Genomic DNA, 15,689 nt, shown 5'->3' with positions numbered 1-15,689 from the left:
TAGCCATCTTGGTATATTTGAAAGGGTTCTACTATATTATGAAGGCAAATTTCACATTCTTTTTGTTTGTTTGTTTTTAAAGATTTATTTATTTATTATGTATGTTGGGGTTTTGTCTGCATGTATGTCTGTGTGAGGATGCCAGATCCCCTGGAATTGGAGTTACAGACAGTTATGAGCTGTCATGTGGGTGCTGGGAATTGAACCGAGGTCCTTTGGAAGAACAGCCAGTGCTCTTAACCTCTGAGCCATCTCTCGAGCCCCCCCCCCAAAAAAAAAATCACATTCTTAAACAGAGCATAAAAAGACTCGAGCTTTGATCAGGTGTGATAATGTGTTTTGAAATTTTAGTATTTCAAGAACCCAGATTGGTACAAAGAGTGCCTTCAAGAAGTATTCGCTGATTATGGGGAGCATAGCTTAGTGATAGAGCCCTTGCCTAGCAATCAGCTCTGGATTTCACCTCCAGCACAACAACAACAACAAAATGCTGAAGAAACAAACAAATGGTTCCATGGTAAAACCACAGTAAAGTGAGCATACGTGTAACTCTCCCAATATTACTGCAGTGATCCATGAGGTCTTTCAAAAATAAATTTAAAGTGATAGAGGGAAGTTTTCATAGATCCAAACAGAAAGAGGTAAGCCAGGAGCCGCTGGTAGTAGGGTTACAAATCCATGAGAATTTCCCTCGCAGCAGGAAGCCAGGGCCCAGCACTACTCCCCACTCTTCTACTGGCACACGGGGATTTTGCCAGAATTTCAGGCTTAAACTCTAGCTGTCGTGAGACCTCCACCTATTTGTGTGTGTGTGTGTGTGTGTGTGTGTGTGTGTGTGTGTGTGTGTGTGTGTGTGTGTGTGTGATATATGTATGGACACTAGGACGGCTAAATCTTTAGGGGGAAGCAATGATCTCAGTTATTGGGAGATTGAAGGGCCAGGACTGAGGCCATTGAAAACCTGCTTTCATGAGCATGGTTATGTACAGGAAAATTTACATAGAAAATTAGTTCTCAACAAAATGACCAAGTTTCTAAGCATGGTGGGTACCATGAAGAGCGACCTATAACCCAGCATCTGAGGAAATGAATCAAACAGAATGATCTAAAGAGTACTTGACTTTCCCTAAGTTTGAAAGTATAGTTTAAATAAAATCTTAACATAAATCTTGTGTTTGCAAGATGGAAAATGCTATCTATAACATTGTCTTAGTTAGGGTACTTCTATGATGAACACCATGTCCAAAAGCATGTTGCGGAGGAAGGAGGAAATGGTTTCTTTGGCTTACACTTCCACATCACTGTTCATCACTGAAGGAAGTCAGGACAGGAATGATCTGGGCCCTCCCCATCAATCACTAATTAAGAAAATGCCCAACAGCTTGACCTTATGGAGGCATTTCCTCAGCTGAGGTTCCCTCCCCTCAAATGACTCTAGCATGTGTCAAGTTAACATAAAAACTCAACCAGGGCAAATATGTTGCCATTTAGGTAAGAAAAAAGGAGAAGTACGTAGCTGTGTATCTGCTGATATCTGCAGAATATGTTTTACAAATAAAATTAACCAGAAATTAAGGAAATTGCTTTCCTAAAGGGAGTAGATGCTAATGGAATTCAAGGAATAATTCTGTTTGTTTTTGCATATTTTGTTTTATGATTACATTAATATTTACACATAAAATAAAATTGAATATAAAAATTTAATCCCGCATAAACATATTTATTTATTGTATCACACTAAAAATACAACTATGCACCAAAATAAAAATTAACATAATAACTTGTTGCACAGTGATTTCATTGTGAATATTCAGTGACATACAGACTAAAAAGAAGCCAGTTGGGTTGGGCAGTGGTGGCGCAAGCCTTTAATCTTCGTATTCAGGAGCCACAGGCAGGCAGATCTCTGAGTTCAAGGCCAGCCTGGTCTACAGAGTGAGATCCAGGACAGCCAGGGCTACACAGAGAAACCCTGTCTCGAAAAACCAGAAACAAAACAACAACAACAAAAACCCTAATCATCATGGTGCGAAAGTATAGTCCCAGGATAAGACACAAGGAGCCTTTGAGGCCCAGTGTTTGAAGCTGTTATGGATGACATAGCTAAATCCCATGTCTTTGTTTTCTTGTTGTTTTGTTTGTTTGTTTTTAATGGATATCACTAGATAGCCCAAACTGGCTTCAAACTCACGATCCTCCAGACTTAGCCTCCTGATCATGAAGGCTGAAGTTATAGGCATGTGCTACCACATCCAATTTTGTTTTTGAAGATCCCTATCTTCTAAAAGGAAAAAAAAATGACCTAAAACCATTGACCATTTCTTACTGGCTTATCTCTGGTGTTTCTGGAGAAATACCAAAACTGTCAGGTCTTTATACCATGCCTCACGCAGTGACTGCATATGAGTGGTTCCAAGGGCATGCACTTAGGTGAAGGGGTTTGCAGCTGAGGCCGACCCAAAAGGAAATGACCATGTTTTCCACAGGTAGGAAATAAGTCTTTTCTCGATGGTCGATCCAGATGGTACCTCTCTAAGTGTGTACCATGCTGTGTCACAATAAAAAGAACTAGATTTCTCTGAAATACTGGATCCAAGGAAAGAAGAAAGTTAGGGGACTTTGGAGATGGCTCAGTGGTTAAGAGTACACACCTTTAATAACAATACCTCAGGCAGAGACAGGTGGATATCTGAGTTCGAGACCAGCCTGGTCTACAGAATGAGTTCCAGGACAGCCAGGACTACACAGAGAAACCCTGTCTCAAAAGATAGATAGATAGATAGATAGATAGATAGATAGATAGATAGATAGATAGATAGATAGATAGATAGGCAGGCAGGCAGGCAGACAAGTGCCAAAACATTAGTTCTTCTTTATTGAAGAATCTCAACTAATGAATGTGGGAGAAATTGCAGGAATTTTTGTATAGGCATCATAATAATAACTGAGTCCGACAAGGCATCTGTCTCTCTCCACCCATGTTTTTATTAGTATTAAAAATAAACCAAAAGATCTGAAATATGTTACTAAACTGATTTATAAGAAATATCAAGAATAGGCAAACCTGTATTTAATACAGAGCCTCACTATGTAGCCCATCTGAGACTAGCCTCAAAGTCAAGATCCTAATGTTTCAGTCTCCTGTATAATGAAACAACAAGCATGTACTACTAGGGATTTGTTTTTAGTTATTTTGAGACAGGGTTTCTTTGTGTAGTTTTTGTGCCTGTCCTGGATCTCGCTCTGTAGACCAGGCTGGCCTCGAACACACAGCAATCCACCTGGCTTTGCTTCGTGAGTGCTGGGATTAAAGGCATGCGTCACAAGTGCCTGGCTTCTTTTATGGTTTTCTATGAATTTTGTTGTTTTAGCTCTTCGATTTGTTATATCCTTAGTCCCATTTGTGGTTTTTTGTTGTAGTTGTTATTGTGGTTACCTCGTTTTGTTTTAATTTTTATGCATATGGGTGATTTACCTTCATGTATGACTGTACACCACATGTGAGCCTGGTGGTATCCATAGAGGCCAGAACAGGGGGTTGCATTCCTTGGGAATGGAGTTACAGACAGTTGTGAGCTGTCACATGAGTGCTGAGAATTGAACCTGGGTCCTTTGCAAGAGCTGCTGGTGGTCTATGCTCTTAACTGCTAAGGCATCTCTCCAGCCCCTTGATCCTTTTTGAATGAATTTCTGTGCTTGCTAAGAAAGGGGCCCAGTTTCATTTTCATTTTTATGTGTGTGTGTGTGTGTGTGTGTGTGTGTGTGTGTGTGTGTGTGTGTGTGTATCCAATTATCCTACTATAACTATTGAATTGCATTATCATTCTCTCTCTCAAAGATTTATATTAGGAGATAAGGAAGAGGATATAAAGTTAATTGTTTTTTTAGTTCTAATTCTGTCATAGACATTGTTTCTGGTTGTGAATAATGTACATAAAAGTATATTCAATAGTGAAAGTATAAAAGCCAATGTGAAGCGCCATAGCTTCCACTTTAATGGCTATTCTAACTGTATAGAAGTTCATTGAGTTGGGCCTGCTTAATTTTAGTGTGTAATTTTTTATTTGCAACATTTTATAATAAAATTTAAAATAAATTTAAAAGAGAAATAATATAAAAATATTCCAAACATATTTATGCATTTTAAAATTATATATATGGGTGTTTGTCTGCCTATATTATACTACATGCGTGCCTTGTGCCTCCAGAAGCCAGAGGAGGGCTTTGGATCCTCTGGACCTGGAGTTAGGGATGGTTGTGAGCTGTCATGTGGGTACTGGGAATTGAACCTGGGTCCGCTACAGAGTAGCCAGTGCTCTTAACCTCTGAACAGTCTCCTCAGCTCTGTTTCCACCCTACCCTGTCTTGGCATGCTTGTTAAAAGCAATTCGCCTGTGTAAGGGTTGCTCTGACAACTCCACTTTAATTCACGTATGGATTTATACTTCTTCATATGCCAACAGCACATAGTTTTGATTACCACAGCATTACATTTACTTTTTCAATTAAGCGGTATAATTCCTCCAGCTCTGTTCTTTCTTTTCAAGGTTACTTTGACTGTTCTGAGTCAACTGAAGAATCATGTACTAGTTTCTGAAGTAAAAAAAAGTTGTGATTTTGATAGGAATTGTGTTGACTTATTCATAAATTTGGGAAGTACTGTCGTCTTCATAGTACTGTAACTTCTAATCCATTAACATGGTTTTTAGTGATTTATCTAGATCTTCTTTAATTTCTTTGAACAATTTGCGAGTACAAATTTTATGCTATTGTCAAATTTCTTCCTAAGTAATTTATTCTATTATCAATGAAATTATTTTAATTTCATTATTGAATTGCTGATATAGTGCAGAATTACAAATGATTTTTACATATTTATCTTGTATCCTACAACCTGTCAAATTCTTTTATTCCTGGGATAAATCTTACTTGGACATGGTATATAATATTTTATGTGTTTAATTATGGGTAACTAGATTTGGTTTGATGTGTTTTGCTGAGATTTTTATACTTGTATGCATAAGAGATGTTGTATACTTTTCTTTCTTTTTAATTGTCCTTAGCTTTTAGACTGTTTGACTTTGGTATTCAGGGTATCAGGAAAAGTTAAGAAGGGTTTTGTATTAGTTAGGGTTTCTATTGTTGTGAAGAGACACCATGAACATGGCAACTCTTATGAAGGAAAACATGTAATTGGGGCTGGTTTACAGTTCAGAGGTTTAGTCCATCATCATCATGGCAGGAAACATGGCAGTGTGCGGGCAGACAGGGTGATAGAGAAGGAGCTGAGGGTTCTACATCTTGATCCGCAGGCAACAGGAAGTGAACTGTGTACCGCAGTGAGTATAGCTTGAGCATGTGAGACCTCAAAGCCCACCCCCACAGTGACACACTTCTGCCTACAAGGTCACACCTCCCAATAGTGCCACTCTCTTTGGGGACCATTTTGTTTCAAACCACCACAGGTTTCTTCTTTCACTTTTGAAAGGGTTTGTCTAAAATTGGTGTTAAGTCTTTGTGGGAAATTTCCAAATTACTAACTCAGTCTCATCGTTTATTTATTTGTTGGCACTTTTTTTTCTTTGTTGTAGCTCTGCTCAGATTTCTTACCTCTCCTTGGGTTATATTTAGTGATGTGTGTCTTTCCAGAAAATGTTCCTATAGTGGGTGGCTGTTAGAGCCATTCCCTGAAGCACCGCCCCTAGTGACATTACACCTGCCTATGACCTTGAGGTACACGCCGCTGGGGGACCCTTAAGACCTGGGATGCACATAGCTCTCTCTACCTTGTGATTTGGGATGCTGGGATGGACCAGGGCAGAGCTTGCCATAGAACTGTGTTGGACCGTGCCTCACCCTTCTAGGATCCTATGACAAATTCCTTTATTCTGTCTTGTGAATTAACCCCTAGATAAATTGCTTTGATCATTAAGCAGGCTCTGTGGATTGCTAGCGATATAATCCCATTATGTTCCATTTCATCTAAGTTATCTAATGTGTTGGCATCCATTTGTTCATAATGTTCATGTGTAATTCTTTTTCACTTCTGTAAGGCCAATAATAATAATGCATCCTCTCAGTTTAGAAAATTGAGGGTTTTTTAAATTTTTCCCTCTGGCCCCCACCTTCCAAGTGCTGGGTGGTCTCTGCCATGGCCAGCCCATCCTCTTGTTATCTAGAACAATTTCCCAGCTTTAAAAATAATCTGGGCCAAGTTCTTTTTCCCCACAGTACACCTAATTTGAACTTGTCTGACTCTTCCCATTCTTGGCAGTAATGCAACAGAACGGCCAGTGTGTTCTTTGTGCATCACATAGGAAGGTGATGTTGACTTATTCCAATATTAGGTAGCTTTGTTCACTAGATTCAGGTGGTTTCACCCGATTTCTCTATTGTGAAGTATCCTATCCTTAAAATTAATAAATAATCACTGGTGCGATATGTTGAGGGTGTGTGAATGTATTTAAAGCATGCTTTCTCTGCATAGTTTCAGGATCTTCCTGAGAGCCTTTCTTTTAACCCTTATTCAATACTTAGTGTGTGCACATGTGTGTGGTTTTTCGAGACAGGGTTTCTCTGTGTAGCCCTGGCTGTCCTGGAACTCACTCTGTAGACCAGTCTGGCCTCGAACTCACAGACATCTGCCTGTGTCTGCCTCCTGAGTGCTGGGATTAAAGTGTGCACTACCACTGCCTAGCTAGCATCAATTTTTAAAATGTCTTTTGATAAATTCCAGTTCTGCTTCATACTGGCGTGTTCTGAAATTCCTCTCTGTACTGAAACCAAAAAGCCAGGTTACCTGAGTAGAGGTCCCTAAAATATAAAGGGATGCCTTAGGCTGCTGTGCATGGCAGTGTAGGGCTGTGTCTTCTCCCTGCTGACAGTACCCTAATGTGCATGATGGCATGACATCATAGGGAAAAGATCACCTGAGAATACTGGTGGACTCTGGAAAGCAAAGGTAGTAGTAGTCCCAATATGAAATATTTATTTGTGATATTTAATTCATTTCCTAAAAGAGGGAGTAAGGGTTGAAATAAACTGTTAGTAGTTACAAATTCTGGTTGTTGGGATTATGCCTGTTCAATTATTCTTTCTACTATTTATGTCAGGGGTTTGTTTGATTGTTTTTTGTTTTTTAGGCAGGTCTCACTCTGTGGCCTTGGTTGGCTTAGAACTTGCTAGGGCCGGGCGGTGGTGGCGCACGCCTTTAATCCCAGCACTCGGGAGGCAGAGGTAGGCGGATCTCTGTGAGTTCGAGGCCAGCCTGGTCTCCAAAGCGAGTTCCAGGAAAGGCGCAAAGCTACACAGAGAAACCCTGTCTCGAAAAACCAAAAAAAAAAAAAAAAAAAGAACTTGCTAGGTAGACTGGGCTGGCTTCAAATGCATAGAGACCTGCCTATGTCTGTCTACAGAATGCTGGGATTAGAGGTGTATACCACTGGCTTATTTTTAATTTTTGAAAAGGTAAGATCTAGTATTAATAACTTTGTATCAATGTCTGACATATAATTATTTGAACATATATGTCTATGTAAACATGATTTTTATTTGGCTGAAGATTTTAAAATAGGTGGGGAAACGTTCAGATTGTATTTCAAACTCATTTTTGTTGATTTTTTTAATGTGTTATCTTATCCAAATCACATACCTTTCTAAAACAAAACAAAAAAAGCATGCTGTTTACTCTGTACCAGTCAAATAAGACGAAAGATAAGAGCACTTGTGTAAATGCAGGAGTGTGAAAATGGCAAGTTGGGGAGGGACTGTCACATTTTCCACTCACCTATATGTCTAATGTTGTTCTAGGGAGCTTCACACACGATCCACAATGCCATCACCAGATAATCTCGTGACGTAAGTACCCTCAGGTGCACATGTGGAAACTGGAATAATGAAAATCACACTGGTGTCCACGGAGGATTGCCAGGACTCCACAGGTCCATTGATTGGTGAGGAACAAGGAGGCAAAAGGCACTGTCCTTCCTACCACTGAAAACACTGACTCAGGCAGCTGGAGCTCCTTTGCTGCCTCCTCTCTCCCCACAGACCTTCTCCTACTTTAAAAAGGAAGCAAACCCTCTTCCCCAGCCACTCTGACTTTGGTGCATTTCCCGGGGATAGAGACTTCCCGGGGACAAAGAGGCAAATTAAAGGTGCTGATGTTCAAAACCGAGTCCTCCTCACTGCATAACTAGGCTTTTGCATCACTGAGTGTTTCAAATTCTTTGCTTTCAACGAAGTTGTTGAAGGATCTAATAGAATGGTGAGCTAATACATTGTTAAAATGATTTTTGGTGGTAGGTTGTCATAATATATAACTAAAAAAACCAGGGCTGGAGAGATGGCTCAGTGGTCAAGAGCACTGACTGCTCTTCCAGAGGACCCGGGTTCAATTCCCAGTCCCTATGTGGCAGCTCACAACTGTCTGTAGCTCCAGTTTTAGGGAATCAGACACCCTCACCCAGACATTCATACATTAAGACAAGACACCAATAAAATAAACATAAAATAAAAATAAACAAATAAAAAAATCTAAAAACAACAAAAATCCAAACCAAAACAAAAAAGAAACAACCGATTGTGTGACAAATTCTGTGAGAAAAATTCTTCATCCCTTCTATTTAGTTATGTGAACAAAACTTAGCATTTACACTTTCTAAAGTTAGTAAAGAAAAAATAAAAACTGATATTTGTCTCATCTAATAATAAACAATATCCACAAATATATGAACTAGATAAAAAATACTTCTTCAGTCTCTAGGGAGTGTATCTCCAAAATTTTGTAATAGCATATTTGAACTATTTTTATTTTTTTAATTTGGCTTTTTGAGACAGGGTTTCTCTGTTTAATAGTCCTAGCTGTCCTGGAATTTACTCTGTAGACCAGGCTGGCCTCAAACTCACAGAGATCCTCCTGCCTCTACTTCCTGAGTGCTGGGATTAAAGGTGTGTGCCACTACCGCCCAGCTTGAACTATTTTTAAAAATTTTATAAAGTTTTTAACTGAAGATCCCTAGCAGGAGAGACACTATGTATAAGAAGGTGGTTTCCCAGGGCAAGGCTCCCCATTGCACTTTGGCTAAGCTGATTGCTGTGATTTCTCCTAATATGGGAAACTTGACTAAATCATTTATGATAGTGGGAGACTGTGTTCATGCTCTCCCCTGCTAAAAAAAAGTCTATGTCAGATGATCAAATCCAGACTCGTATGCATAAAATGTGTTACATTAGGACAAACCTCTGTTGCAGAAGGGAATGGAGAGATGACTTTGAGGAAATACAGAGAACAACATAAAATGTTCAACTGTTAAAGACGTTAATGGCCTATATTTAAGTGCCTGCTGCTGGCTATGAGCTGTAGTATTTAGATTTGACTGGATAGATACAATAAAGTGATGTAGCCATTTTACCATAGAATGTAAATATTTACAATAGATCAAAAATCAATTCTTGTTTGTTGCTATTTGAAAATGGAGTGAAAGGTTTCTATATATCAATTTATAATATATAGGGAAAGATATACAGGTTGTTGGATTTATTGTAGGAAGCATGCCAGCAGAAATGTTTGAAGATATATAAGTTTATAAATATCCCTGGACCACATAACCAACAGGAGGCCATACTCACAGTTGAGCCCATGTCTACAATAGTTTTTCTACTATACTTGAAGGAGACATAAATCTATGATGTTAATTTTGATTATTCTATTCAGTTTAGAAATAAATTATTTGGTTGTTCAGTATTAGCAAGACCTTGTTCCTGGTGCCAAGAGGTATACTGAGAGGAGTAAAATGTGTTCCTTACTTTTTAGGCGCTGGAACCTTATAGGGGAGATAAACTGTCTTTACAATCTTAACGTAAAATTCGTGCAATAAGGGCAAGAGGTCTTGATGAAAACTTCTGTGGGAAAAGATAGAGAGACTGTTTTGGACTGTGTCATCATGGAAGAGTTTCAGCAGCATGGAATTTGGACCATTGAAAAAAAGGGAGATGGTAATGAGAATTTATTTGTCCACACACCTACCCATTCATTCATCAAGGAAACATTAGCTACAAACAGATTAATACAGGGTAATTAAATGGGCCTTTAAACATACTATGTTTGGAAGAAATAAACTGCATCAAAAACATTTGTGAGACATCTAGGGAATCCTGAAAACTTGCTATTTGTTGACAGTAAGGATTTTTAGTTAATTCTTCTTAGTGTGATGATATTGTGCTTTTGTTAAAAATGAAGAAAGTCTATCTTTTAACAATGTGTACTGGGGTATTTTTTATGGAATAGATACTTTACATTTCATTTTTAAAAGTCCAGAGTGTGTGGTTTGGAGGGAGTCTAAGTAAAATAGAATGAATAATATGTAGGTAACTGTTCAAGAAACTGTTTGATGCATGCAAGTTTATTGTACTATTTTCTTTATTTTGCCTCCAAAAATATCTTTAAAAGAACTTCCAGGTTTCAAGAAATTAGAGGGGGATAGAAGCGGGAAAGACATGTTGCACTTCCCATCCTTCTGTGGTGGAAATACCTGGTATGCCACTGTTGTCTGCCGCACTGATGGTATGATGGATGGATGCTGTCTGAGATGCTCAGGGGCAGTTGGAAAGAGGGAGTGAGTGAGGCTTTACTATTGCAGGAGAATTGATCAGACTTTGTAATTTATTGGATACGAGATCAAAAGTGATGGGAATTTTGATTTTGAATGCTGGGGGTGACATGTCCACAATGGAGACAGGAAATATAGGTGGAGAAATAGGTTGGGATGAGGATTGGAACAGAGCTCGACTCTGGACCTCCAGAGACTGAGCTACTCCAGAAATGTAGAGATGATAAGGAATTCATGGAAACAGTTCTAGGCAGAATGAACTTCAATGATAAAGATAGGGGGAGGAAAATGCACAGACTACATTTCACGGTCCTGCTAGTCTTCAAGTTGATGCAGCATAGGCTCTGAGTGGAAAGTATGGTTGGCTGGAGAGGTAGATGCACTCATTGAGGTCATGTTGGTCCCCATCATTGCCATGGGGCTTGATGAACCTGAAATGGACCAAGTGTTTTAAGTCTTAAGCTCTCTTGTGGAAGGGGATCTTGATGCTCAGGAATGACACTTTCAGAAAACAAATCACTTACCTGAAATAAATAGCCAATTAGGATTGGTAAAAGGTGATGAGCATTCTTCTTTTGTTGTTTCGGAATTACAGTTTATTGATTTGGATTGTGGGCTCTAGAGCCTCCGTTTTTATTTTTAAATCCCGACTCCAAAGTTACTTAGCCTCACTCTTCTCCTCTGTAAGGTAGAAATCATAGTATCTAATATGAGAGTAAATCAGATGGTGACTATAAACTAGTATACTCCTGATAACCTAAAACTATCAGTCCTTATGATTCTCTTTTCTCTCTCTCTCCTTCATGGGGCAGGCCTCATGCTAGGCAGATACTCTACCACTGAGCTATTTTCTTAGCCCTCTCTATCAGTACTTTTTGAAGAGAAGGCAAAGGACTTGATTGCTTTGTGTATTAAATGCTCCATATTTCCTTCCGAAGGGCTTTAAGTTCTACTGAAATTGACTACTGCTTTCCTTATGTCTATTACATTACTCAAAAAAAAAAAAGCCAAGTATACTCAGGTCTGAGGTTATGCTATCTGAATCTAACCTATTATTATTTATCTTCACACTAGAACATTACAAAAATGTTCTAACACAAACACTCCACTTGGACAAATCCTTTCCTTTTATCTTGCTTATTCAGCAACACTACCATAGTTCTTTACATGTTTTAAGTGAAACAATGTGTTTCTGAGATCTCCAGAAGTTGAATTCCAATGGAAGAAGATGAAGTGTTAAGAAGAAGGCGAGGCTGGCTTTGGGTGCAGATTTAACTGGGGTGGTGGGAGAGGTGGGGCCAGTCCCTTAGAGCTCCAGGGAGCTTGCTGAATGTCTACACAAGGGAGGAGAGGAGGGAAGAAAAGCAGGAAGGAAGGTGTGGAGCTGAGAGGTGGTGAGGGTTGAAGGAGGGCAGTAAAGGAAGGATAATTCATACCAACTGAGCAATGGGAGGGTCCCAAAGAAAGGGTTTGTCGGATCTCTGTGAGTTCGAGGCCAGCCTGGTATACAAAGTGAGTTCCAGGACAGCCAGGGCTGTTACACAGAGAAACCCTGTCGAGAGAGAGAGAGAGAGAGAGAGAGAGAGAGAGAGAGAGAGAGAGAGAGAGAGAGAGAGAGAGAATGAGAGAGAGAGAATGAGAGAGAAAGAGAGAATGAGAGAGAAAGAGAAAAGAGAAAGTCTGTAACTTCTTGTCAGAAGATATATTCTAAAGACAGACACTTGTGCCCCTCCCTTTTGCTAGTAGAATAGTGAAATAATCACAATCTTCCCAGGAATCTCATGCTGGGGGAAGGGAAAGGTTGAAGGAGGAACCTGCTTTCTGAGAAGAAATTTCACACTGTTTTGACCACTTATGGTCAGACCACCTTGCGGGACGCATTAGAGCCTAGTGATGTGTCAATGATAGGCCAGATCACACACAACCAGCACTGCTTAGCTACACATACTTTTTGCTCTCTATTCAATCCTAATCCTCATGTTAGATGGACTTGAGGGTCACTAGACCTCTTTATTTGTTCCTCTTCTCAATGTGGCCACGTAGAGTAAATCTCCTTTCTCTGCTTTTCACTATTACTTGTGTGTTTAATTGGCATAAGTAGAGACAGGTGGTAGATCCGATCTTGTTAGGACTGCCAGAGCCCAGGCTTTGATCCTAAAATCTCCAGTAACAGGCTCTCTGTCCAGAGCCATCCAGAGCTTTCCATTGTCAGTGCTCTTGGCTATTTCTTTCTGGTTGAGCCCAGGGCTGGTATGCCGGGAGCTGCTTGAAGTGTTAATTGTTCACTGCTTTCCCATGATGGCCTGGGGCAGATCCGCTTCTTTTCCTAAGCAATGTGTAGCAAGACTTATCTCGCTAATCCAGAAATACCAAACCTGAGTGATTCCAGGGCTCAGGGTAAGAAAAGAGAACTAGGATCTGGGAAGCAAGGGAGAGAAAGGCATTTTGCAAATAGCTATTGGCTCTCTGGTAAAAGAGGCCACCACCTGGTTTGTGAAGCATGGAGAAAACAGCAAGGTTTAGACTGCTTAGCTTAAATACACAGCTGCCCCACCTCTCAGCAGCATCTGCTTCTGCATAAAAGACCTATTCTCTCTTTCAATCCTGCCTTCATTTTGTGTCAAGACTTTGGACTCCTTTAATGAACCTTTCTCCTGTCTCACCAGCTATTCCCTACTGACTATCTCCACCTTTCAAATTCACAGCAGAAAATGGAAGTTTTCCTCGACCCTATCCATCCCCCTTGGTCCTTTCCCTTTCTGTTCCTCTTTACAAGAAGAAATTTCAAAGCAGATTTCTCTAGTTCACCTGCAATTCTCTCAATCCTCTTCTATCAAGTCCTTCTACTTCTGTCCACTGGCATGGTCGGATTCTCCTGGATTTTTGCCTCTGCTCCTTCTGTCTGGAAAGTTTTCCTTGGTTCTTTATATGGTGCTGCTTTTATACCGTCCAGGGCATAAATTAAATGCCACCTTCTTACCCACATTATTTGCAACCCCATCTTATCCTGCCGTTTATCCAAGTGTGATTACTTTCTCGCTTACTTATATTCTCTCTAGCTCCACTAGTAAGGGAGAGTGTGTGCACAACTGTGCTTGTATCTACAGCATTTGGCATAGTACTTGGCACATGGTGATGGCTCACTGAACTGGAGGAGTGAAAGAAGGAGTCACTATGTGAAGCTCTGTCCTAAGTGCTTTAGGAGTGATGGAAAACCCTCTGGGAAAAGGCTCTTTTCCTTCTGTTCTGCATGTTAGTAAGGGGGAGAGGTCGTCGGTGGGTCTCTCAGCATGAGAACCAAGAGATCTGCAATCGCGGGCTGTAATGGGGTGTGCAGGTCAGCGGGGCCCCTGGAGAGGCGAGAGGCCACCTTGGCTGCCTCTCTTTGTTGCTCCCACCTCCCAGGCTCTGGCCGCGGCTGCCTGCAGTGACTCGTGACTCCCCGGCAGCCCGTGAAGGCCTGCGTCCGCTAGGGAGGGGGCGGCGAGCGCCCCCAGCCCGCCCTCCGGGTGCCCTTCCCAAGCTAGCGGGTGCTCCGGGAAGCCGCGCCACCGCGGGCTCGCGGCCACCTCCTGCGCGCCCCCGCGCACGCCTGGCAGGCAGTGGGGCCTCTCCCGAGGCGGGGCCCACGCAGCCGCGCCCCCTTCCCGCGCTTGCCTGACCCGCTCCGCGCGCGCGCGTGCCCGCTTCCCGCACCGCAGCCCCGAGAGCCACGGGCAGAGCCCAGGCGGACGCGCGCTCCGCCCTGCCCCACCCCGCCCCGAGTGGGCCGCGCCCGCCCCCGCCCCCGCGCGTGCTCCCTCCCTCCTTCCCTCCCTCCCACTCCCGTGCGCCCCTCCCCGCGAGCCCCTCCCCGCTCGCCCTACATCCAGCGCCTGGCCGAGGGGGCTCAGTCCGCAGTCGCCGCTGTCGCCGCCGCGCTTTGGCCTCGGAGCTGGCAGCGGCCACTGGTGCCGCCTAGACAGCTGCGCGGGTGAGCATCCCCAGACAGTAAGCCCGCTTCCCCTCCGCGTGTGCGGGTGCACCTCCCGCGTCCCTGGGGAGCCGCAGCTCAGGGCTCCGCGGCCGCCGCTCCGGCTTGCGCCGACCTGCAGGGCTTGAGTACCTGCGGCCTCCGGCCTCGGCTGGCGGCCTCGCCCACGCGGGGGGGCTGCGGAACCCAGAGCTCCAAGGTCCCTTAGGGTGCGTGCCTCGGCCTCTTCCCGGGGGGTTCGCCCCCCTGGGGAGGGGTCGGGATTCAGAGCGGGTGGCTCTGGGTCTTTCCTCTGCTAGGATGGAGGGTTGTAGTAAAAAGAGGGGGCTTTTGGTTTTCTCACCCAGGATGGCGGGCAGTGGGGGTGGGGCGAAGTGGGAATACCTTTGAATTTTTTTTCTTTTTTTCTTTTTTTTCTTTTTTAAAGGATAGCTAGCAGCAGTTGAGAGTAGAGGGGAATGATGATGATGACGACGATAGCGATGCGGGGGGTGGGGGTGGGGGTGCTTCGTTGGTTTTCCATTAAGGATGGCGCCTGTTGGGCTGGAGAGGAAGGTGGAACCTGCCTTGGCTCCTTCCATAGAGGTGTTGAGGGAGCTGCGTGGTGGTTTTCCCTTTGGGGATGCTGGGGGTGGTGGTGGAAGGAGGGGAGTGCAAGGAGAATGGTGAAGGAGGGAGAGGGCTGGTTGCGCGGTTCTGCTCTCCAAGGGGAATGGCAGGGACGTGGGGAAGGGGGGTGGGGAGAGGGGACTGGATTTCAGCTCTAGCATGGAAGGAAGCAAGGGGAAGGCTCTAGCACTTGGGTTGAGTCTTGGTTGAACCTTAACAAGGTGGGTTAGGAAAACTGCTGGGTGTGACCTTTCTATTTGTAAAAGCTTGAAATTCCCACTACATGCTGTCCTGGGCTCTGGGAAAGAGGTTTCTGCTTCCAAAGTTCCCATTGCTTAGCACAACTAGGTAGAGGCTTGAATCAGAAAGGCTAAAGGAAACACTGAGTGTGCTGTATTATTTTCTGCATTTGGGCCTTTTGAATTTCTCAGGCTCATTCTGATTACAGTGACCCCCACAAGTAGGGTGACACATTGGGAACAGGAGACAAGAAAGTA

The 15,689-nt window shown here is 42.7% G+C and overlaps 1 protein-coding gene and 1 long non-coding RNA gene across 5 annotated transcripts in view; both read left to right on the top strand.

Annotated features, from left to right (window-relative positions):
* LOC121825774 (uncharacterized) overlaps positions 1-10,133 on the top strand; it is a 59,957-nt gene extending 49,824 nt beyond the window's left edge. Inside the window, exons 5-6 of the long non-coding RNA XR_013048019.1 lie at positions 7,810-7,857; positions 9,815-10,133. This is a non-coding gene — a long non-coding RNA (uncharacterized LOC121825774). The remainder of the gene's footprint in view (positions 1-7,809; positions 7,858-9,814) is intronic.
* A 4,174-nt stretch (positions 10,134-14,307) lies between these two features.
* Positions 14,308-15,689, top strand: part of Fhl1 (four and a half LIM domains 1) — a 61,867-nt gene continuing 60,485 nt past the window's right edge. Inside the window, exon 1 of one of the 4 annotated variants that reach the window (XM_076561873.1) lies at positions 14,308-14,583. The gene's annotated coding sequence lies outside the window, so the exon portion shown is untranslated. Of the gene's footprint in view, positions 14,601-15,689 lie in introns of all 4 variants that reach the window. The other 3 variants (XM_076561872.1, XM_015985586.3, XM_076561870.1) reach the window with 3 other exon arrangements.

The sequence above is a fragment of the Peromyscus maniculatus genome, chromosome X (genome assembly GCF_049852395.1).
Source record: "Peromyscus maniculatus bairdii isolate BWxNUB_F1_BW_parent chromosome X, HU_Pman_BW_mat_3.1, whole genome shotgun sequence".
Classification (NCBI taxonomy): Eukaryota; Metazoa; Chordata; class Mammalia; order Rodentia; family Cricetidae; genus Peromyscus; species Peromyscus maniculatus.
The sequence above is the reverse complement of the archived record's forward strand: the minus strand, read 5'-3'. Positions and strand labels throughout refer to the sequence as shown.